Below are 26,004 nucleotides of genomic sequence, written 5' to 3'. Positions count from 1 at the left end.
CAGCCTCTCCATTCAGCAGCTGAGCGGGGACACTCATCATCCTGCCTTCTTGCCAAAGTCAGCTGTGTGGAGAGGTGGGGAAGTCCCAGTCAGGCACTATGTGATAGACAACGGCCACACACACTGCACAGAGAGTGGTAAATAAACCAGCGGGTTCTTGGGGGAAGGTTCAGTTTCCGCTGGCCCCTCTGGTGCCAATACTCATATTTGTATCCTTTGGTACACAAATATGAATATCCTGTGGATGACACCCAACTCTATCTCTCCTTCTTATCTAAATCTCCTAGGAAGCTGTTTCAATTCTAGATCAGTATCTGGTATCGGTAGTAGACTGGATGAGGGCAAATAGACTAAAACTTAATCCAGACAAGACAGAGATCCTCCTAGTCAATTGAAAGGCAGGTTATGGAATAGGGATCCAGTCTGTGCTGGATGGGGCTACACTCCTGAAAACCAAGTATCCAGCTTGTGTGTGCTCTTGAATTTGTCCCTAAGCCTGGATGCTTAGTGGCGGCCAGCAGTGCCAGTTAAAATTAGTGTGCCAGCTACACCCATTCCTGGAAGTGTTTGTTCTGACCATGGTGACAGATACCTTAGTTACATCCTGGCTGGATTACTGTCACATGCTCTGCATGTGACAGCCTTTGGAAAGTGTTTGGAAACTTCAGCAGGTCCAAAATGCACCAGCCAGATTCTTTACTGGGATTGGTGACAAGGATCACGTAACATTCCCCCCCCCCACACACATCTTTATAGCAGCTTCACTGGCTGCTGGTCCATTTCTGGACCAATTTAAAGTGCTGGTTTTAACCTTTAATGCCAAAATGGCTTGGGTCCAAGCTATCTCAAATGCTGTACAGTATTTCCTTTTATGAGTCTACCCAGGTTTTAAGATCATCAAGGGAAACCTTTTGCTTAATCCCACCATCCTCACAAGTACATTTGGAGGGGGCACATGAAAGAGACTTCTCTGTCACTTTTTCATACTCTGGAACTCCTTTCTATAGGAGGCCAGGCTGACCCCATCTTGGCTGTCCTTCTGCAAGCAGGCAAATAGACCTTTCTCTTCAGGCAAGCTTTCTTTCAGTAATTGGCTATTTGAGAAAGGTATGTGGTTTTTTTTATTGGACTTGTGTTTTTATTATTGTTCTTTTAAATGTATTTTTACTACTGTTTTATTGATTAGTTTAATATTCTATTTGTTTAATTCTTTCTTAAATATTGTAATAATTTATTCTTTTAACTTCTACAATTTTTAATATTGTAAGCTGCTTTGGGTCCTTTTTAGGAGAACGGCAGTATATAAATATTTTAAATAAATAAATAATAGGCTCAATTGACCAAGAGATAATGACGAACCAAAGGTCATGCAGGAAGCTTAATGAACAAGAGCGTTCATCAAGAAAAAGTGCTATGACTGATGAAGCCCAGTAAGATTTGAATCAAGGCCATCTGAAGGACTGCATCTCCTCATATAAGCTTACCCATATAAGCTTTTATCATATTCACCGGAGACTCTTCTAGGGTTCACCACCTTCACAGGTGCGTATGATAGACATGAGATAGAGCTTCCAGACTGTGGGATCCCCTTCCATTTTAAGTTAACTTCGCCCTCCTTCCTGCTGTATTTTCTGTAACTCTATCTTGTAATTTGTTGACACTTCCTTGGTGTTAAGCAATTTAGTTCAAATTTAGGGAGTACTCCTGGACTCTCGGTGGGTGATTACAACAAAAGATCAGTAAAAACAAACAACCTATGATTGGGTTTGGTTCTCTTTGGCCTACTCTCCATTATTGCAGCCATGTCTATATCAGCCTAGAGCACTGGCAAGCAAAGAGCTTTCTGCTCAGGCAGTCTTTTGGCAACTGAATGGGCTGTAAAACCTTTCTTTCTTTGGAAATGTTTAATTGTTCTAAGAGTCCTCTGTTATTATACATTTAAGTGCAATGCATTATTATAACTTAAGTATCTTTTAAAAATCATTTTATGACTATCTTTGGTTGCTGCATTGTGAAAAAGGAAAGAGAAGGCTGAAACCGTCTCCCCACCCAACCACTACTACATCATACTGATTCTCAGTTTAAAACTGAAGTGTGGAAGTTCAAGAGATCTAAAGCTCCCTGACACACACCCCAGAGCTCAGAGAGCTGCACAAATGCCCCCCTATGTTTCCTACATCACTTATTTCACTAAAAAAAGACCCACCACCATTAAATGTGGGTGCAATCACTACTTTGTGTTTATACAACACAAAGAACCAATCACTACTTTGTGTTTATGCAAGCAGCGCTCCAAACATCTGTTTTTCCGGAGAAAGCCTACATTTAATTCTGGTTTTGGTCTCTTACTCATTATGGTGCCCATGCCAGAGCAATCAGCTGCTCAAATGGCAATGGGAGTTAAGCAGTAATAGAAACAAAGCCTCTTTTCTCATGTGTCTGATGGGCAAGCGATCATCCACAAAAACCCATGCTGTAATAAATTTGTTAGATTGTAACGAGTCACAGGGCCCTTTGTTGTTGGAATTAATGGACTACTGAGTGGTAATTTATGAGTGCAATGTAACACTTCTCAAGAATAACATTTTGCCGTTATAGCCCAGTAGCTGTTTAAACTGCAGGCATAGAGTTTGACAGTTAATGACAAGTTTAATTGTTTTAATAAATTTTCATTCAACACTTTTTGAAAAATATATTCAAGAATCAAGGAATACTGAGCACAGTGGTCATTTTACATTCTGATTAATGCAGCTGATAAGTTTTATTAGGACAATTTATTAGATCATCAGATGAATGGTGCTCTGAGCTTTCTGTAAGATTCATGAACACTAAACAAAAGTTTAACCATGCTGACATATCACATAGTGCTGAAAGTGCATATATTAACACGTAAAGGTGATATTTCTTTATTCATTTATTTGGACTCTTGCTCCATAGTATAATTAAAGCTCAGGGCAAATCGCCTTTAGTGAAAAACGCATTCAGGGAACAGGAACCCTGATAAACAAGGAAGATAAAGCCACATGTGATTTTGGTTTTGCATTCTTCATTTAAAGCCTTTACATTTTGAAGTGCCCTTTTGTTAACAAGTCCCATAATCTGTTCAGCTGAATGTCATTTATTGGTGATTAAGTACATTCAGCACTGAGAACTCAATTTAAAATATTATTTGAGGATTGCATCAAATAAATTAATAGAGATAATAACATTAAACAAAAGTACAAGCTGTGGTTACTGCTAAGAGGTTTAGATGACTGATTGCCATTAATGTTAATTAACTGAAGTTAATTAATTAACATAGCCCATTTGCTACATTCACTCACAAAAACAACAACAACAACCAACAACACCACCAGATGCTAACAAGTTAGCAGAATCTTAGCTGGCACTGAGGTAGTTGCATTGACAAACTTTTCATAAAATCCAGCAGAGTCAGAATTCCATTTAACATTCTCACCTTACCTCTGAATTCTAGAGACAACTGAAATTAGTAAACTTGACCATGGTTTGAATAAATAAACTTAAATCCCCTTTCTACATTAATTAATTTTCAACATTTTTTTGTGCCAATCTTGATATGTTTAGTCTTGGCCATTCATATCTAGGCAATTTTGGACTTGTACAAGGATGGAGGAAGTTAATATCTGTGATAGAATCCTTCTTTTTCAATAAATTTGACAAAGCAGCATATAAAGATTTAACATTGTAAACTAAACATATTGCACGGTGAAAGATTGAAGCTAAAGAAGCCTAAAACAAACAGCAGCAAGTTCAGTGCATCCATGGTCTATTTAAAAAGGCAAACAAAAGTCTTGCCCTAGTGGCAGAATGTAATGAATTAATTTAATACAATTATCTGAACAAATTACCATATCGAATTGGTGCCTTTGCTGAGGAGACTGTATTCTGCATCTTAAGAGATCTGCCTTCATATACAGAAGGTATCTCATGGAAGTGAATCTCTCCAAATGATGGAAGAGGCAATGAGGAAGTGTGAAAAGGGATGGTTCATCAAGCAAGCAAGAGGACACCGCACCCCAAAATCTCAACAGGTTGGGGCCCTCTCCACTCTAATCACAAGCTGCCTACAGGCTGGAATGAGACTGGTACTCCATAAGGTTCCATGTATTGAATGGTACAGGATTTTAATGGCAACAGAAATACTTTGATTTGAGCCTGGAAACTGGTTATTAGCCAGTGCACTGATTTTTAGAATCAAATCAAAATTGCTAAGTCATTCAAAGCTAGTCATCTGAATCTGAAAAAGGGGGAGCAATTCCAGGTACAAAATAGCTGCAGCCATTACCTGTGTGGTGGCCCACTGTAATAGGATTTGTAAACAGGATCCTTGGTACATACTGCTTCATGTCTTCCCTGCTAGTTTTTCCCACTTTCAGCTCCTAACAATCAGAAGCAGACAGGAGGATAATGAAGTGTATTTGGCTTCCAGTATTACTATGGCTTTTCATTATAACAAATGATGACTTAATCTGAGGTCAGGTTTATCAGGTTTAAACCATAGAATATGGAAAATTAATTCATTTATTATTGATGTTTCAAGCGTTACACCACATTTCCCTCACCTGGTGCCTTTTCCTCATGCCACCCTCCTCACTTTAGATCAGTGGATCCCAACTTTGGGCCTCCAGATGTTCTTGGACTACAGCTTCCAGAAACCTTCACCACCAACTCTGCTGGGCAGGATTTCTGGGAGTTGATGTCCAAGAACATCTGGAGGCCCAAGGTTGGGGACCACTGCTTTAGATGACACAGTGGAAGAGGATCTCCCAAGATGATAATGTACAAACAGGGTGGCCAGAAAGGTAATATCAAAATAAATATTCAAATATGAGTTTGATAATTTTAATGTGTAAGTGCATACTTAGGAATAATTGCTGTGTTTGCAGCACCTTAAAGTCTACCGAGTTTACTTCGTTGAATGCAACAGTGCTGTAAGATTTTTCATTTTCACTGCAACAGATTTGAACATTTTCTGACAGCTAAGAAAATTGACCATGTAACCTGTATGCCTGCTCTTCTGTTGTCTAGGTGATAATTGCTGATGGATTACAGTATTTCAAAGTCCTTGTTCCTTCCTTCTTATGATCCTTTACATTTAGACTAGAGAGAAGCTGGACAGCTCCCCAATTGAAGAGTATTGCTTTCAGAGAGAGGGTTGTTTTCTGCAGCAAAGGACCCTCTGATGCAGAGACAAGTGATCCTTTGATTTAGCTGTGAGATTACACTTGTTTAATTTAGGGTGCTCTTAAGGCCAACTGCCACTTTGCATGTTGACTCATTTCTTAGTAGACTTGCATACCATTGCAATGTTAGGCAACAGGTATGAGCAGCAGTAAAGAAAACCAATTTTAGAAAAGCACTGGAAAAAAACCTATGTCTTTTCAAAAACAATTATAGCCCATTTTGTAAATCAATTTTGATTAGGGCATTGGAAACATTTTTCTTAAGGTGCCAAACCGTCTTAGTGATATGAAGCAGTGGCCCTTCGTGGCCTTGTTCTGGGCTTTCCTAACGTATCTTCACTAGAGATAAATAATCCAAGTACTTCAATTAACAAAGACTGGCAAGGCTGCAAAAGCAATAAATTAATTTGTGCAGTACCTGAAAGATCACACACAATTTTTTTAAAGAGTAGTTACAATTAATGGGTTTAATATTAAATGCCAAAAACTCTGTATGAAAGTGCCTGAGAAGTCAATTTTGGCATTCTTATTACTCTTTAATTGTAATTGATGTACCTGGGAAAGGTTTCAGGTGATGTACATTTTAACTCAGGTACTTGTGCCTCTAAGAATTCATATCCGTTTGAAATATTTAAATAAGTAGTGAGAATGTGATGAAACCCAAATTAGTTGAGGTTTAGCTTGAAGCAATTATGAATTCTTTGGTGAAATATCCAACAGCTCAGACATCTTTTTTACATTTTTATATGTAAAATATATTTAAATTTTTCAAGAGAGTAGTTTAAAATGCTTTTACCCCCTTAATCCTAGCTTTAAGGAAGCTACTCTGAGCTATCTCTATTCTGACTTTTATTGCATGACTAATATTACTAATATTATTGTTCATTCAATTAGATTCCAAGGTATTTATTTGCCCACATGCTCAACACTTCCCTCTTGACTCTTTAGCCTCATTTCTTTTATTGGTTCATTTTTCTTGAACACTGTGCATTTGTTTTTCTTAACCATTTTTAGACCATGTTCATTACTTATTTTGTTGGCTTACTTTGTAGATCATCTAAATCTGATTCCCAACCACGGGTCTCCTGGTGTTATTGGACTAAAACTCCCAGAAAGCCTTTACCACTAACCGTGCTGTGACAATTGTCATTTGAATCAAGCTCCCAACCCTGCTCAGATCTTTGTCATTTGTTTGGCTCACCATCTTTTTCAGAGTCTGCAAAAAAGTCTCAGAAGCACATAAGGCCTACGATGCCCTGTGTGGTCATAAGAACAGAAGAGGAGATCTGCCTGACTAGACCAAAAGTGCCATCTATTCCAGCATTCCCATGGCAGCTAACCAGATTCTTTTGGAAAGCCCTGCAACTAGGACACAAATACCATAGCCCTATGCTTCCCTTGTTTCCCAGCTTGTAGACATGAAGAGCTCTAATATGCTCTATTCTTTGTATTTTTGTTTGTTTGTTTGTTTGTTTGTTTGTTTGTTAGTTTTTAGATAACTAGCAAATAATTTATATCTGATTTGAAGAAAGAGGAAAGCATATCAGGGAAAAAGAAGGAAATACTATGTTGTTCAAAATCCTTTTGGGTAGCTATGCCAATAGTGTAGCATTTGAAGACAAATGGCCTCAAGTTACGAATTCACTATAGACATTATCACTTACATGCTGAGTCATATGACTCACTACGTAACTGATAATATCTACAGTCATTTCTTAACTTGGGGTAATTCTCCAGAAGTTACAGATTTGTCCTATGCCAGTATTATATTTTCTGTAGTGTAATATTAAATGAAGGCCAAAAAAAAGTTCATCTGCCCAATGAAAGAGCTAAACTGTGATGGGAAGCATTTGAGGTTTTGGGTGATAGACCCCAACAGCCAACACGGGACATTTTAAGAATTGCATAGAGCTGGACCTTGTAATTTGTTTCAGTACCTGAAATCCAGTAATGGAATTTAAGCAGCAGAAGACTGATGATGTCATTAACCGTAATGGATTTCTGGAAGTGAAACATTTCCAATTCACCTCTCCCCTGAAAGTCCCAAGGCTTCCTTGGGATCCCTTTCATTGTGAAGAAGGCCTTGAGGGGCACAGCATGGGGTGGAGACTTTTGATTTCCAAAAATTGTTGACACCGGGGTGATTTTTTAAAAATGTTCTTTTTTTATGTTGATACTTGCTTAAGATAATAAGGAAGGAAGCTTTCTTCCACAGTTCTAAAGGTTGCATGCAGCATCTTTATGAAACTACTGTATAAGAATTCATTCTTACATTACATGATGTACACAGTAGTAAAATTGTAGGTTTTTTTCTAGATTTGTTTATTATTAGAACACTGGCAACAGTTAGTTACAGTAATACATTTAATATTAAATAGGAACTTTCTGGCTTTTAAGCACACACTACAATTACACAATTTTAGTTTAAACAAAAGATAAACTACCTACTAAATTTACTACACACACCGTTCTTAGGCGTTTTGTGAAGGAAGAATACTGAAAGCAAGCATTGGCTTTGCAGGGAAATTGCTTTAAGCTTTGCAAAGTTGTATTTTAAAGATCTACAGTAAATATATTAATTAAAGCAATTAGACTAATGCTGCAGATTAATCATGTGCCAAAAGCCACCCCGTCTGCTTCCCAGATTTATTAAGCTGATCCTGTTTCAGTGGAAGTCAAATGGCAAATGTCCTATTGCCTTTTATGGCTTCCCAGGAACCTGGACAGCCTTCCTGCCTTGAACTGGCTGTGTGACGTTTCCCTGGGGATCCTTTCCCCACTGCTCACTTGACAATTGGTACATCTGCTCCGCTCACTGCTTAATCTATCCTTCAATCAGCGATGAAGTATAGTAAAAGCCCTTAAGGACAGATGCCACTTAGAAATTATTATACCGTGTTTCATCCTCTCTCTGTCTTTTATTTTCTTTATCACTGCCAGGTGTATATGTGTGAGTGAGTGCATTAGCACACACACATATACACACACACATCAAAATGCTGTGCCAAAATGAACACACATTTATGAAAAAAACCTGCTTTACATTTAAAACCTCTAACACCACTCAGTACAAAAAATGTTAAATAAATGTGTCCTAGTCCTCTTTCTGTTGTGATAAGATGCAAGGAATTGCAAGGCTCCTGTATAGTATCTTTCACAGCTGTGCAGAAGAGAGAATTTAGACTCTGCTTTAAAACTCCTAATGAAGAAGGATCCACCAACATCTAAGGTAGTCTTTCTCACTATCCAAAGAGTTTATAAAATCAGAATGTTCTTCCTCGCATTTCATCAACACCTCCTTTCTTGTAACTTGACTCAAGTCATTCAGGTTTTGTACAGTACTACGAAGCAAAAGGAAACGTATTTGTAACCTATATAAGAGACATTGAAATATTTGAAGGTGGCTATCATGTTGTCTTCTTTAGAGGCTAAAGATGTCGCAACTACTTAATCTTTTGTTATTGGTCTTGGTATCAAGATTCCTCACTGTCCTCATTACCCTTCTCTGAACATACACTGGATGCAGTACTGCAGGGATGATCTAATTGAAACAGAATAGAGTGGCATCATTACTTTTCCCAGTCTGGAGTGGTCATTCCATTTCTATTGATGTAGCCTTGAAAAGAAGGATTCTGGGTTTTAGAGGCTGCCTTTAGAGGCCTTTATTCTGCCTCAACTGCATCCTAACAAAATGCAAAATTTTTAGATCGATCATTGTTAAAACTGGAACTTTGTCATCTTATCAACCCTGTATTCCTTTGTATTTATAAAGATTATGTTGAATTCAGGAGAGAATCTGGACTAACCCCACTGATCACCTTTCTCTAAGATGAGATGGAGCAATCTATGAACACAGTGTGGCTATGTGCACGCAAATCCACCAAGCAATAGTAACATCTGGTGTAGATTACTGTGTTTGTCTATCTGGAAGCAATCGTAGATGCATTTAATAGGATTTCTAAGAAACATTGCACTGTCAAGAAGTTGGTCTTTCATATAGAACTCATAGTAGCATGATTGCCCCATGTGTTTTTGTGACCTGTTGGACACAGCTGTTCAAGTACCCCCTTCCAAGTCAGAAAACTAAGATTCCAAGAAGAGGAGATATGTTGAGGTTGGCTTGTGTTGATACAGTCATGCAAATTGTTTCTTAATTTTAATCTGTTTTGAGCAGAAATAGCTTTTGGGCATTCTCCCAAAGCATAATATATACTAGTAATGGATTGCTGTGAGTCATTAGTTACAAGCATAATGTGGAAAACATATCCTGGGCAACAACTGCCCTTTATACTTTGCATTTGGTGGACTCTACTTTCACTTCAATAAATTTATATAATGTATTCCAGTGCCAAATACTAATAACACAGCTAGCTAAAGAGCTACATGGTTTCTTATATCATCCTAACCTACTGTAGGGTAGGCAAAATGAATGTATAGAAAATATAATTATATTCAAAGAGCCGTTATTGCTGTCCTTTCATTAACCTTCCAAAGCTCACACCTCAAATGTCTATATAATGAATATAACCTTGCATTTGATAATGAAATATGTTGAAGAGATCAGCACAATGCTAGTGTTTGGGATGATCAAAGATCACCAACATTTTCTATCACCATCGGTGTTCTAAAATGGCAAAACCTGAAAACTAGAAGGGGGGATTGAAATGCCCCACTTGATTTCCTTATCATTTGGTCATGCTGGCTGGGGTATACTGGAAGTTGTTGGTGAAAAAGTAACTTTCCTGTGAGGAGGGGGGCCAGTGACACAAGTGCTCCCGTCGGTAAGCTGTCTCACCTCTCACTGTGACTTGCTAAGCTCTAAACAGTGAACTCCCCAGTGGACCTGGGACAGACGTTGCTGGTTGATGACTCTCCAGAAAGAAAGAAAAACCCAGCGGCCAGGAGAGGAGAACCTACAGAGAAACTTAAGCAGAAAACCTGGGACTGAAGGAGCAACCTCTGGAGTCAGGGAAAGACCCTTGGGACCTGGGGAGAATAAAGCAGAGACTGGAGGTGGAGATGGGGGAAGAATGTAGAGAAGACAACAGAGGAAATTTGACCAGGCCATACAGACTGTATACTTACTCCCTGCTTTGATAGTAGAAGAAGGGTAACGGGAGGAAGAGGGCTCTTTTTGTAGAACTTCCAGAAGACTCAGAGCCATAAGGATGAACTTTAGGCTGTGACGTTGGTCCAGCTCAATGTGCCCAACGATGGGGCAGAGAGGCAGCTTAAGCCTTGTACTCCTCCATGCTCTTCCTATTGTGGTGAATAGGAAAAGAGGAGGCATCACCAACTAGCCCAGAAGGGATCTACCAGAGAATCAATGGCAACCCAAGTATGATGCTGGCAGAGGAAACAGCAGTGGGCCTGCCATGCTCAGTAAGCAATGACAAGGGAGACCAGCACAGCTTCCCCCAGGGTGGGCTTATAAGCCCTCCCTGTTATAGAACCCATTGGGCAGCTCAACGGGGTGGCTCCATTGAGGAGGACTGTACAGAAAACCTTCCCAGAGGTGTTAACAGGCCATAAACACAGAACTTCTAGATTTGGGACTGAATACACGGGAAATGCAGTTACAATTCTTGATCCCCTTCTTCTTCTTTTAATAAACCCAGTTTTGTTAGAAGCACCTGTCTCCTGATTTATGGAGCAAAAGATGGAAGAGGGAGTGTCTGTTGACGTGGCAAGGACTGGTAGGGACTCACATGTTCCCCATCTCTGATTAGAATGTCCTGGCTGGCTGTAACTCTGAACAGAAGAATTCTTGTTATCAGGCGTGTACACGTTACAACATACTGGTGCCTGCTCGACTTGTAAAATGCTTCTGTTTGCCACGGAAATATCAAAGTTGTTGACCAAGAAAACTGGGGTGGAGAGCAGGGGAAGGAAAAGGAAAAGATAGACATGAAATTATACCAACGGAAGGGGATTCCCATTCAGCAATAATATCTCTTCGTTCCATTTTGTCAGACATTTTAGGACCTCCAAAGATTACAGTGGGAAAAACAGCTTCATCATCATTTTAAAACAGCAACAGCAGCAATTTAAGGTGTTTTAGCACTCCTCAAGTCTAGATGTGTGTTTGTTTTTAATTATTTATTGCTGCTGGTTTAGGGATTTGCATGGTGCCAATTAATAAATCCCTTTAGTATTCAGAGTTGATAATTAATTGACATTTATCTCAGGCTCTGTCAATGCTTTTCCCTAGGAGGTTGAGGGAGGGAGGGAGGGAGGGAGGGAGGGAGGAAGGAAGGAAGGAAGGAAGGAAGGAAGGAAGGAAGGAAGGAAGGAAGGAAGGAAGGAGTGCTTAAAGAAAAGGAGAAAATTTCTACTACACATTACATATCAGCCCTTTTACAACATTCTGGTATTGTAAATGCTAACGTTCACACTGATAGGAATGGTATATCAATGCATAGCCAGTATGAATCTAAAACTTCTTTTCTGAAATTCAACTTGCATACATAAATAACAGAGATCTATTCAGCATGCTCTTTTAACAATTCCCAGATATGTTACAAGGAAATGTTCGCGGTGTGTGACAATCATAAAGATATTCCAACTTCATGAACTTTTATAACATAAAATATCACCGTTCACAGGCTTTCCAAAAATGGTGCAGATGTAATGTCCAGAACAGCGAAGGAAAAAACTTCAGCATTTCCTTAACAACAAGCATGGGGAAATGGAACCATCCAAGTGAACATTAGCATTTAAGTAGACTTTTTAATGTCTAGAAACCAAAAGAGGCACAGGACAGCAATAAAGAAGCTTTTCAAATGTGATTGGAGGATGTCTGTAAAGAGGATATAATGAAAAGAACTGCCCAAATGGGCAAGGATAATATAGTTAATGTATTACTACTTTTATTATTTTATCATCTTTCATTAATTGCTGGCTTTGTTCCTGCAGAACTCTGTTCAACAGAAAGGGCTTTTAGTCAAATGTCTTCAGTGAAACAGCCAGTTGGAACCAAAGAATAAAGCTACACTGAGTCCCTCTTGGCTTCTCTGTTTCAAAAGTCATATATCCCACATAAAAGTAGGGGAAGTGTGAAATAGATTTGATGAGTGTTGTCTTAATGTTTAGATTATCGAAGTATCAAGCACACAGAGAATCACAAAGAAAAGGGTATAAGATGATCTATTTGTTGTAGGGCAGGCAGGAGGGGTGTATGGCTCTCCAGATGTTTTGTTATCTATATAGCCAGCCAATTCGTTTTGCAGTCTTGAAACAGCTGGAGGGCCACTCATTACTAATTGCTGAAATGAGTCTTTCTGCCCAGCAAAATACTTCCGTGTTGATCACATTAAAATCAATGGAACAATTTCGATTGAAGGTCATGATTTGAAAGAGTACAAGAGGGCTTCCACTTTTCACAAGTGATGTCCAGTGTACATGTATGCATCAGAGTGGGGAAAAGTTACTTTTCAGGACTACAACTCCCAGAACTTCCAATCCATATGGCATGCTATCTGGGGGATCTTGGAAACTGTTGTTCCCACGGCCTGTCAGGTCATGTCCTGTTTATGGCAACCTTAACAACATTTTTGAAAAATATGAGATATTCGAAGACTGGTTTACCATTCCCACCTCCCAGTAAGTTTCATGCCTCAGCAGGGATTTGAATCCAGATCTACTGAGTCCTAAATTCTAACCTTTCCAGGCTCTGCTCTGGATGTTCCCAGTTGGGCACAAGAAGTGCATCTTAGGTCACACATGAAAACAGGAGTTCTTTTAATCCCACAATACATTGCATGATGGCAGGTTTCAAGATCTGGTTCTAAACCAGGTAACATATCGCTATTAATTGTACTCTTGCTTCCCTGCCACACGCTTTCCCCTCAAAGAAACTCCTATAAATGGAATACACGGATAGGTGTCTGATTTGCCTGCAGAGAGCTCTCCATGGTTCTGAGAGACAGAAAGTAGGGGAAGTCACTTGCCAAACCTATTCTTGCATTCCCAGAACTGAATAGACACAGCAACACCTGTGTTTGAATAAGCTCTGATGTTTAGAGACACCCCCCAAAGAACATATGAAGGTTAGAGTTACTCTGAAATAGCACAAAACTTTCTGAATGAGGCAGTAAATTCTAGAGGAGATGGCATTTTCCCAGATCAAGTGGTCTGTGTGTCTTTTTTTCTTGCTGTTAAAGTAGGGAGATCCCCAGTTCACAGGGAGGTTTGTGTAAGGGGGAAATGGCCCCCACATTACTAAGTCTTGGGGGTTGAATGGGAGGACACCTTGAACACATACACTCACCCTTGACTGTTAGCCTGCAAGTTTGATTTCTCAGCTACCAGGGCTCAATATTAATGATTTGTCCCACTTTTCCTTATTATTTTATTTATTAAGAATTGGTTGCTTTTATGTTATTTCTTTCCTCCTGCTCACTTTATTTTCATTCAAGCCATTGAGGCGGTCAGACTGAAAGAGAGGACGGTTGGACCAAGGTCACTGAGTGCATTTAATGGCTCATTATACCAAATGGGCCACCTCTCTCAAGCCCGCAGTCCAGCATGCTAACAACTATACCTCACTGGACCTCACCACTCATTCCACTTCCTTATTTTAAAATGGCAAGGCAAGAATCTTAGGATTCCATATTTGAGTAGCTCCTGCTCAAGTTCAGCCAAGATAATTACAAGGTAATTACAGAATGCTGGCACTGATTTCTTTTGCAGGTCCTGTAGCTTGGGCGGCAAGGAAAAGTCCTAAGAGAAAGTCTACAACTTGTCTCTTGTTCTTACAGCTGCCTCTGCACCTCACTACAGCCATCATTCTGAAATCTACTAATATTTCTCTGGAGACTTAGGTCTGGGTCCAATCCTTCTGATGGTGTCTTTGTAAGCGTGATTACCATATCTATTTATAGGTGAGTACCAGAGCTCATACTTCACATGCAGAATGTCCTAGGTTCAGTTTTTGAAATTTCCAAGTGGATCTTGAAGAACTTCTATCTGAAATGCTAGAGGTATGTGGTGACTGTTGAAAAAGCTGAGCTTAAGAAAAACCCACCAGTGCTCTGACTCAGTGGCCAAAATCCTGTTGAAAATTGCACTAGAGTAGGCCCACTGAATCAATGGAAATTTAATCAGTCAGCTCTTCCATAAGTTCCATTGATTCCCATCTGCCTTCTCTAGCTGTGACTTACTATGCTAAAGCAAGTCACACTTAGAATAGGCTCTTTGGAATCAGTGGGACCTACAGAGGAATTAACTCACCAAATCCACATTGGTTCAATGAGCCTACTCTACATGGGCACTTTACTACATTAAGCAACAGGATTTTGGCCACCATAAGGAAGCTTCAGACAGAGTATTAACTGCATGCAGCACAAGCTTGGTTCCTTCCTCTTCCAGTGTGTCTTCTGTCTGGAACCAATGCTTTCCTTGGTTCCTTGCCCCATTAGTCCTAACTCTTGTCTTCTCTTTCCTTACATCTTCTCAAAATATCCTTTGGGGACACATGTCCAGAGATGGGGAAATTAGTACAAAAGTTTAGTTAACTGTTAATGACCCCAGAGATCTAATTCTGCTAAGATTTGTTTGGAGCGGGCACTTAGTTTAATAATCAATGTTAAATAGCCATTTCAGTTTAAATCATAGGACTAGAGTAAAGCCTTACAGAAAGAAAAAGAAAAATCCCATCAATGATTTTAATCCTACCCCTGTTTTGAGCACTGAGGAGAAGGAAACAGTTCCAAGAAATTTTGAAAAATCCATTTCTTACTCATCTCAGTAAAACCCTTCTCTTACTTTCACTCTCCCCTCCCGTATAACCTTCTCTCCTTATCCTCCACCCTTATAGCTTATTGATTTTTCAGCTGGATCCCAGCACTAGTCACAGGCTATCAGGATTCTGTTTCCTAGTACAGAGATGCCCAGTGTGATGTGTAGCGCAGAACACAAGAAGAACACTAACTTAATGCAAAGATAGACCAGCGCCCCTTTCCAAAGTATCCTTATTATCGTTTGTTTAAAGGTATTTTTATCTAGTGCCATAAGGCTAATTAGATAACCAAGGCCACCAATCATTTAAAGTTCTGCATTCTGCACATGTACAAAGCACTGACTTCAATATCACCTTAAAAATGATTTGACTGCTTATATTCATCTCTGGCCCCTTAACCCAACAATGTCGTTTTGTATGTTGCCTCAGATAATTCTATTGAGTAGAAGATGCCAGCTGGGCAGTGACCTAGCTCCTTGTTCTTTCTTCTCGGAGGGCCTGACATGGCTATACGTGTGCTTGATTGTTCCATGTTTGTGCCCGTGTGAAGGAGAGGAGTCATAGCTGAGTGGTAGAACACATGCTTTACGTGCATATGGTCTCTAATTCCATTCCTCGCATCTCTAGCTAGAAGAATAATGTGAAGGTGACATGATATACCTCCGTCTGAGACTCTGAAGGGCTGGTGCTGGTCAAAGAATTATTCAGGATAAAACATTCTTATTCCCTTTCTCCCCTGGTCCCAACTTTATGTCACATGTTGCTGATACAACATATGAATTGACCAGGAATTTGCCTCCAAGCTATTGTCTGTTAGATTGCAGATGATATAGTTCATTTAATAAGATTACCTTGAGTAGTTTGCACCTGCTTGGATGCAAAAGTTATATTGCTACATTCAAATGTCATTGAGGATCTAACATTTCCAAATGGGAAATTGAAAGCTTCTTGCCAGGATGCTCCCACTATGGAGATCCATGCAAAAGGGAAGTGACATAGCACTAAATTTCAGCCCCAGAACAAAGAAATAACAGAAAATAAACCAGGAGTGTTGGGTGTGTCAGGAAGTGGTACAAAGCAAGATATAAATAGTACTATGTGGGGGTTGGGGGGGGATTTTCATTATGATCAAGGCTGGATGGGAAACATCAAAAGGTACAAATGCTCCATCTAGAAAAGTCCACCGTAGGCAATACTATGTAGGACAGACGCATAATCTGGCCTGGTATAAGGCAGTTTTTGGAGTTTGTCCTTCACTGGATACTGCATCACCTTCCTGAAGTCACCATCTGCATCCTGAAGCATCATTTGCCACATGATTCTAAATTCCACACCACCATACGCTGGAGGCTTTATTAACTACATTTCCAAAAGCTATCAATTTATTTCCTCTTTCCTCCTAAACCTTATTGAAATTATAGTGCTCATAAATTTGAAAGCCTGACAGAAGAGAGAACAGAAATTAGTTTGGGCCTGGCAAGAATCATCTTTCAAATGAACACTTACCTACCTATTGATCAGGAGAAATCGTTTGCACATACTCAGATCTCTTGGCACCAGATTTCCCAGGGAATCTCTGTCTAAGGGATTCGGTACACATCAAAACATCTTTTGGAACATCAGGCCTTTTGGAGCCAGCTTCTTAAATCATGACATTTCCTGTTTTTCCTTGTACTTCATTTGATCTTGCCTTCCCACACCTTCTCCCACTGCACAGCTTCCTAAGGTATCTTGTGTGATATCTTCTGTTGTTGTTGTCCCAGAAGCAACATCTTCAGATAGTGGTCACCCTCTTGAGATCCTCAACTGCCCATCTGCCAGTTGCATCAGTAGGAGCCAATTCCACTTTGTATTCATACAGGGCTCCTCGGTATACCACCCTGATGTCCTATTCAGATCGATCTTGTGATCTCAGACATCATTAGACCCAGTCATTTGAAATCATTGCCCTTTACTGAACTTGAGAATCTGCTTTTTTTAAACCATAATTCCCACAGCTAATATAATTATTCAGCAAAGTCTCTTTCCTAGCTTTTTCAAAGCAGCTGTCCCTATGTTTATTTATTTAAAATATTTCTATTTTATTTTTCCTCAAAAAGGACATCAGCCTTTTGTTAGATGAATGTCCATAAATAGGAACAATGAGGCTGTCTGAATTTTTCATCCGACAAAAGTGCTTAAGACCTCATGAGCAGAACTAAATATAATCAATGGCTATATTTTTGACAATGTCATGGAAATTAAGTAAAAATCCATGATGTGCTGGGAGCAAATATTCATTGAATATAATCATATCCAATGCACAGTCTGAAGGTCCCTGATGCAACATGAAGCCATGATGTTGTAGAGTTATGAACTAGATGCCTGTTGGTGACCCTTATGTGTACACCTTGAATTCCAGGACATAAGGAATAATGAAAAGTGGAATTATCATGATAGGTGGTGGTGGGTAGTCGGGTGAGTAATGGTGATGATTCTCTCTAATACTATAAAAAAGACAAGTGCTTATGTCACCTTTATTTTAATTAGCTTGATCTTTTCCTCTCTCTCTCTCTCTCCCCCCCCCCCCCTTTACACAACACTGACAACATAATTTGAATGGACCACTTCAGAATAATCACTGCTACATATCTGAAGAGGTGGGCTACAGTCCATGAAAGCACATGCCCAATAAAACTTGTTAGTTTGTAAGGTGCCCCAAGATGACTTGTTGGTTTATGCTGCAGCAGATTAACATGGCTGCCCACCTCCTGGAAAACAGTAGTTATCTGTAAAAGTATTGTAGCCTTGCAACAGAAATAGGTGCGGGGTAGGGGTGGGGAGTCCTGATCACCACGGGAGGCTAATTACTTAGATAAATTGAAAAATCTATGTTCATTTACAAATGGACATCAAATGAAGCCTCCATTATTGTAATGTATTTACACTGTCAACTCAGCCTAAAAGGGTATTCAGAATTATTGCACAGGGTTGAAACCCAAGAGCTCACCTCTACCAACCATTTATCACATCAGTAGTCTTTACTCATCTGAGTAGCCCCATCTGGATTCCAGGATTTACAAGGGCCAGCCTTCTGTTTTGCAGACCTCCACTACTAATGCTTGGAACTAAAATGGCCTTTATTACTTTAAAAGATGCACAGCGTAAATAACTCTCTACTTGCCCAAGAATTATACATATTTGGTTGGGATGATCTAGAGCATTTTCTTTTTCGGTGACACAGTAAACTCAAAGGCAAATCTAAACAGACATTTCTGCAAATTTATTACTCCATGGGGACTGTAGATGGATTTCGCCTCACTTTGCTACGCCACGAGCAAATTATGTTGAAATCCTTCCAAGAACTGAAATGATACGTTTATAAATCCTCCTTATTGAACTTCTGGCCTCAAGTAACTTTATTATAATAAAACATTTAGGTAGGTTCTCTCTTTTCATTTATTTTGGAAATGTCTTCCGCTTACAGGGAAAGAAATGTCAGCCTTTTGTAATTTGCCATATGCTGAATTTCATGTGGCAAAACAAGCATGCATCAAATAATAAAATCATACCCCAGTGGATCTGATATGTAATGAATTTCTGTATGTGCTGTTTCATTCATTAGGTTGATTTATGGACACTTAAAGTACACAGCCACCTTAAATAGCTTAAGGTTGATTGGTCTGGAGGGGCACTATGATAATCTCTGCCATCATGAGAAACAATCACTGGATAACTGTAGAGATAAACAACCTTGGTTTAATTGTGTAAGTGAGTCAAGAAAATGATGCTGATCTTATTTAAAATGAAAGGACCACAATACTGTGAGTAGACAATGAAACTAAAATTGACCCTAACTGGTGCTCTTTTACAGAGCATGGTCTTTAGATATGATACTTCATGAACAAATCTCTCACTCTCATTAAAAAGCTTAATGGCAGCGGTAGGAGGTGAAATGAAGGAGAATTGTAAAGGATGGTAGCTCTGCAAGAAGAGGCAATTAAATCCCACTTTAATGAGCTAATGTTTTTTATTTGCCAGGGGATTTGGGGGGAAAATTTAGAAGTGGTAACCCCTCCCTAGCTTGAAGTAGTTTTCTACATTCATTTCGTTGAACATTCTCGTGTCTCATACAATTGGATATGCAGCCTACAAATGAGAAAATGTATCTTTTTTTGCTTTCTTCCATATTCAGATTTTAATATATCATGTGCTTTCCATACCAAATAGGAAGAAAGCTGTGATTTTTGGTAAATATTAAAATCAAACTGAAATAGAATTCTCAGCCTTAGTTGCAGCCTGAAAATGTAAGAGACCACTAGAAAGCAACTTGAAGCCATCTGTAGTGATGTGGCACATATATATATTTATACACACACACACACACACACACAGAGAGAGAGAGAGAGAGAGAGAGAGAGAGAGAGAGAGAAATAGATCATTCCTTGATCTTGGGGGTCATCAGAATTAAAATACATTCTCTAAGACGGCCTGTCTCTTTTCTGTTACTCTCTCTAAAGAAGTAGTCACAAAATACAAAAAACCCCTGTAGTATGGTGGTGTAGAGAAGGTACCTAAGATTACCATGTGTGTTATTTCTTTTGTGAATGATGCAACTAGTATTTATCTTTCCCCCAAACCAATGGCCTTTCCGTGCTTTAAAACTACTCCCACCTTTCTGATCTGTTTGGCAGAGAACAAAACAGTTCGCCAACCTCAGTTTTTAAAAAATGAAATAACTCTGAGCATGTGGAGTTTTGCATTTTAAACTCCTGTGAATCACAGCACCCTCAGGATTACAGAAATAAAATACAGTTTGCTTATGCTGTGCCGATACTAAATGGGTTCACTTGGAAATGAGAATAATTTTTCTGGATAAGGGTAATATTTTAAAAAATCAAAATAAGAAAATGTGCATCTATGATTAAGTAGATGTCTGGCTGGCCAACCCTTAATTAGGAGGGGGGGGAGTGGGAGAGGAGAAAGGATTAAAGTAGACCATGGTGATCAGGGTCAGATTTAATGGGCCCTGCCTAGCCCGGGTTTTGACACCTGGCCCACGTTCTGATGCTTTACCAGCTCAGTGGTAATTTGGGGGCCTCCTGGGCTGGAGAATTGACATTGGCCACATAATATGGCTGCACAATCATAAAAAGCAAATGATTGTTGATTCATTTTTTTTAAAAAAAAGCCTAAAACCAGAGAAGTCTAGAAGCCTATCAAAAAAAAATTGTCTAAAAAGCTTCAGGATTCCCTTTCCCATAGGATGTAATTACACAACTTAGAAAAGTGTCTTTTGGGGCTCCCAAATCCCAGAAAATCCTAGCCAGCATTGCCATAAAAAAACAATTTGTGGGGTTTGAAGAGTGACGTTATTTCTGATGTTCTTACAGCATGAGATTTTGCAAACATTCACAGAGTTTCATTACTAGGTCTGCAATTCTGGAACTTTGCAAAAAATTCAGCATGTGCACAAGGAGTGTTCCTCTCTGAAACATACCCATTGTTTTTAACTGCTAAATAGATCTTATTCAGTACCAGACTTCCCGTCCTTTTTAAATGCATCCTTTTTAACTGTACCACGATGGAAGCCTATGCATTTTTTAATTTTTTTTTTTGAGAAAACTCCAGTACATTTAGTGGGCTTGCTGACTAGAAAGTACAGTACATATAGGATTGCAATCTAACAGCAAATCCAGACCTGTCTGCTCAAATGAGCCCCGTCAAGTACTATAAAATGGTGCTCGCACCCACGAAAAAGGCTATAGCATTTCTGTGTGAGGCCTGTTCAGTCCCATGGAATCTAATGAGACGTACCTCTAAGTAGACATATAGACCGTACATAAAATTGTGTCAATAATGTCACTTCTTTGCCTTTTCTTATCTATGTCATCCAGTTCTTTCTCCCCTCCTCTCAAAGAATACCGTAACTTAGTGTGACCTGCAGTAAATCACAATACTACCTCTTGTGGGCCAACACCTACCTGTTGAAGACCAACAAATTATAGAGCAATTTGCTGCACCTTCTCTCACGGAATTTAAAACGATGACCAGCTTATTATCGTTTGGCAGTGTAAATATGTTTTCCGTTAATGCAATAGTAATGCCTTTTAATCTTATCTACCTTACAAGCTTGCTCCCAACCTCTCCAGTGGGTTGTAACGTAAGTGCCCTGGCTACATCAATTACATTTCCATTAGCATTTCAGATATCTCTTTTGATATATAGCATTATCTGAGTGCAGACATAGGAAATGTCAATATTGTCCTTCCCTTCATTATGCTAATCACACCATGTAATTCAGCCGCTTATGGTTCTTAAAAAAGAGAAGGAGATATTTATGCTGAGATAACATTTCCGAGAAGCTGACCTGAATGAGCACTGTAGCGAACTGCACAAATATGCAAGCTGGGTGAATGAAATGAACTGAGAATTACTTGTGACTTTGGTCACCCTATAAAACTTTGATATAGTACATATGCTCTCTCTGATCCATCAATCGGCTACTATTTTATTTATTTAAAAATATGCACAACCCACTTTCGGTTTCAGTACCAAAAAGCAAAGGGTCTCATAATAATATCAAATCATTTCATTCTGTACGAACAAGTATTCATAAATTGCATACTTCAGAAGATCTCAAAGTGGTGTCAACAAATCATAAATCATGCAATGCCCAAAATCCTGTTGTGTAAGTTACTTCTGTAGAAGAGTGATGATTTTACTGACAAGAAGAGATTTTCAGGAAATGAAGATTTACACCTTCCATCCCACAGTTCCCACAGCTTCAACAAAATGAAAAATATACTTTGATTTGAATGACTACATTGAGCAGGGGGTTGGATTCAATGACTTTATAAACCCCATTCAATTCCGCTATCCTATGTTTGATGACAATCTGCAGGATAGAAGTCTATAATTATCAAAAATCTCCCTCTACTAGTGATGTCATCGTTCTTCCACAACCATAAGTTACACAACAGCATTATGGTCCTGTGAAACAGGGCAAAAATCAATGTATAGAATCTATGCTATCCATAAAACAACAAAGATTGAATTATGCAGGGCAGCCTTCCAGACATAACTCTGTCTTCAAAACCACTCCTTGAACATCTTACATACAGTATGTTGAATACCCCATTAGAATTGCCATAAGTTGGATGTGACTTCATGGCATGTAACAGCAACAAATCATGCCAAACACTGTGTTTCCCCGAAAATAAGACAGGGTCTTATATTAATTTTTGCTCCAAAAATGCATTTGGGCTTATTTTGAGGGGATGTTTTATTTTTTTCATGTACAACCATCTACATTGATTTAAATACAGTCATGTCCTCTTCTTCTGGTTGCTGCCCAAGGGTGTAGGGCAGGGTTTCATTTAACTGGGGCTCATTTTTGGGGTAGGGCTTATATTACGAGCATCCTGAAAAACCATACTAGGGCTTATTTTCAGGTTAGGTCTTATTTTGGGGGAAACAGGGTATACCTGTACCATCAGTGGATTGTAGCCTCAGCAGATGACCTTGAAACTTACTAGGTCTCTAAGGGAGAAGGCATTAGTGTAGCTGTACCCTGAGATTTACAGTATATACTAACAATGAACAACCTCGCCCCATGTTGCAGTTCAGAAAAGTCACTTTGCATACGGTTGCTATTTCTTTTATTCATATCTCATGTTTTCCAAGGCAGAGCTTTGATGATCTGTTTTGCAGATTATACCCTGAGTGTGCACTACAGAAATTGGTAGGACTGGAAATTCAAAGCCTGATTGTTCTTTTTTTATCTGTGGTTTTCTCCAGGTCCAGTTGGTTAGAAGACCTCAACCTGAAGCAACGGCCAGATTTTGCAGGCATAGATTGCCTGAGCTTCTCCTACTTGCCTTTCACAAGAGTGCCATCGCATCTTCCATGAGTACCATCTCAGCCACATATATGTTTAGAATTCAGGCACCTGAAAGCCAGATTTACTTCCAGATTTATAGCCATGTGAACAGAGCTAATCAATTAAATATAAAGCTTTAAGAAAACTCAGTATCACGCCATCATTTTGTCAATAAAACATTACCTCATCAAAATAACTTCCCAGGTGGCAAAGGATTTTTGTTCTATCTATGTGGTGTTTTTTTCAAACTTAATTCTACAGATGCACTAAATGGTGTTATCCATGGCATTAATCAAAAAAGGCTGGTCAATACAAGGATCATATTTAACTTCTGAAGGATGCTACAGACTTGCTCAATGCCAAACTTCCCCTGCCAAGGTTGACTCCCAATCAACATAGATCTTTATGAAGGCCATCAAGATAATGTTACTTTGGCAGAAAATGTGGAGTAAGGCTATTATATGGCTCTTCAAGGTGGTCAGTTTACAGTGTGACAAATGTTCATTTGTTCATTGATGCAAGATCTAGATAGCATTCTGCAACATCTGGATACTGTCATTAAAAGATTATCACTTCCATTTAGAGAAAAGAGTGGGGTACGATTTTGACACATTTATATCCCGCCCTGCAATACAGAACTGTGCACTCCCTATATATATACTCATGATTTGGAACCCACCCACTCCCTATATATATATATAGGGAGTGGGTGGGTTCCAAATCATGAGTCAAATCTGAGTTATTGGGGGGGGGGGGAAATGTGAGCCAATTCTGATTGAAGTCACTGGTGTGACTTAAGTCCAACTTGAAAGCGTGTCCTACAACTCAAGTCCCCATCCCTGCTGGTTTGTTCCAACCAACCAAGGTCTACCTAGCAACAAGTCTAACTGTTTACAACAAATAGCCAACCTACCTGAATTGTAGGCATAACAAATCTGGCTGGCCTGTAGTTTATTCACACCCCCTAATATTCACATCTTCAGGACAGATCCTGAAGTGGAGGCTCCAGTACTTTGACCATCTCATGAGAAGAGAAGACTCCTTGGAAAAGACCTTGATGTTGGGAAAGTGTGAAGGCAAGAGGAGGAGAAGGGGACGACAGAGGACGAGGTGGTTGGACAGTGTCATTGAAGCAACCAACATGAATTTGACCCAACTCCAGGAGGCAATGGAAGACAGGAGGGCCTGGTGTGCTCTGGTCCGTGGGGTCACAAAGAGTTGGACACAACTTAACGACTAAACAACAGCAATAGTGACACCAATGTCAAGCAAAGAATTTGAAAGCTACAGAAAGTGTAGTGAGAACAACATGCCAAGCAATGAAACTGGTGTGAACACAACTCTTGGAATTGCCCTTCAGAATGGTCCACTTTATCTGTAAAGTAATAAAATTAACTTTAAATGATCTTCCGGATCTTCTTCAACAAAGATCATGTCCTGTAAAATGTATATAGTTGGAATGCTCATTAATTCTGTTGCTTCCTTTCAATTACTTCTCTCTGACCCAAAAAATCCCAGCTCAACAACGCAAATTAAGGCAGCAAAAAAGTGACCATCCCCTAGAAAATTATAGATGTCACGACAACAAATTGCTGTCGTCCACACAAATAAGGATAGTAAAGCCGCAGAATCACCAAGATTTATTTTATTTGTGTGTGATATTTTCAGTGTGTCTGCATTTTAAATGCATTTTAATGTAAAGGTTAATGCAGTTTTAATCAAGGTCAGATGGCTACTCTAATGGCCTACTCTTTTAAAACCTCTTTAGCTGGCTAGACAGATATTATTAGCTCTGAGTGCCATTAGGGTGGGAAAAGTATGAGTTTGAGTCAAAATTATTCTTGCACATTAAATGAATTTTCAGCCCAAAATTACATTCATTACATACATTTTCAAAAATTTAAGAAAAATGACATTATCAATATATTTCCCATCATATGCTCCTGTGGACCCCTCATCTAATATCTATAATGGTATTAACAGGCCAGCTGCTACTCCACCAATTAAATATTGTTTCCTCTCCGGTGGTGTCAACCTCCAACCCTCAGCAGAATGATGTCTGAGCTGCAAAATTAAGACAATTAAACTGCCCCTTCCTTGGTTATTGATCACTTCTGCCGTGAGAGATTATCATACAAGTGTTCAAGCTATAACTTAAACCCAGTAAGACCTCTGTCTGACTCATGAAAAGAACTGTTTGGTTTTCACCTGGAGCATGATATGATTGAAAATAGGTAAAATCTGATGCATCAGGTTAATATAGAATCAAACCTGCTTAAGTACAACTTGCTGTATAAACACATTTGATTCCGTTCAGTCTGGGCTTAATCACAACTTTGGGTTTTTACCACAGTAAGCTGATAATTTAACATGGTCTAGCTAGAAATACAATATTTTCAACAATAATTTAATGGATCACTCTCATCTTCTAGGTTCATGATATATCTCCCCCCACCCATATGACATACACAACAACAAATAAAGCGTAATGCTCCAGATATATAAAGGGGGTTCTTGGTTACTCTCCTTTGGGCATGTTCCAGCTTCTCAGTAGGCTTTTCTAAACTGTAGTATTCAGAATTGGGCATTGTACTCCAAGTAAGCAGAAAATAATTATTACATTATTTTCCTTTTTCTCTTTCTCTATTGAAACCATCTCCATCTCAAGTTCTTTCTGCTTTTTTCCCTAGCATTATTGTCTTTTTCAGTTAAGTCTGTCTTTGCACACTAATTTACCACATTAAAGATGCCTTTCTATACAAATATGGTGATAGGCGGTCATGGGTTATTAGCCTATTATAAAAGGGGTTCACAACTCAAAAAAGGTTAGGAACCACTTATCCAGAAAGACAAAAGTGCCTATTATTTTACACTTCTCTCCAAAATGAATTGTTGGTGGGCATTCTTTGGGCTGTTGTTGTTGTTTAGTTGTGTCCAACTCTTTGTGACCCCATGGACCAGAGCACACCAGACCCTCCTGTCTTCCACTGCCTCCCGGAGTTGGATCAAATTCATGTTGGTCACTTTGGTGACACTGTCCAACCCTCTCATCCTCTGTCGTCCCCTTCTCCTCTTGCTTTCACACTTTCCTAACATCAGAGTCTTTTCCAGGGAGTCTTCTCTTCTCATGAGATGGCCAAAGTATTGGATAGGCTGCATTATACTAGTTTACAAGGATAGCATGGTTGACCTTCTCAAAA

The 26,004-nt window shown here is 39.2% G+C and overlaps 1 long non-coding RNA gene across 1 annotated transcript; it reads left to right on the top strand.

Annotated features, from left to right (window-relative positions):
* Positions 1 to 1,006: 1,006 nt before the first annotated feature.
* LOC110071902 (uncharacterized) lies at positions 1,007 to 22,953 on the top strand. Its single transcript, XR_002299301.3, has 3 exons — positions 1,007 to 1,107; positions 13,964 to 14,086; positions 22,723 to 22,953. It is a non-coding gene; the product is annotated as an uncharacterized LOC110071902 (long non-coding RNA).
* The last annotated feature ends 3,051 nt before the right edge of the window (positions 22,954 to 26,004 follow it).

Source organism: Pogona vitticeps, chromosome 6, assembly GCF_051106095.1.
Source record: "Pogona vitticeps strain Pit_001003342236 chromosome 6, PviZW2.1, whole genome shotgun sequence".
Classification (NCBI taxonomy): Eukaryota; Metazoa; Chordata; class Lepidosauria; order Squamata; family Agamidae; genus Pogona; species Pogona vitticeps.
This window is presented reverse-complemented; position numbering and strand designations above follow the sequence as displayed.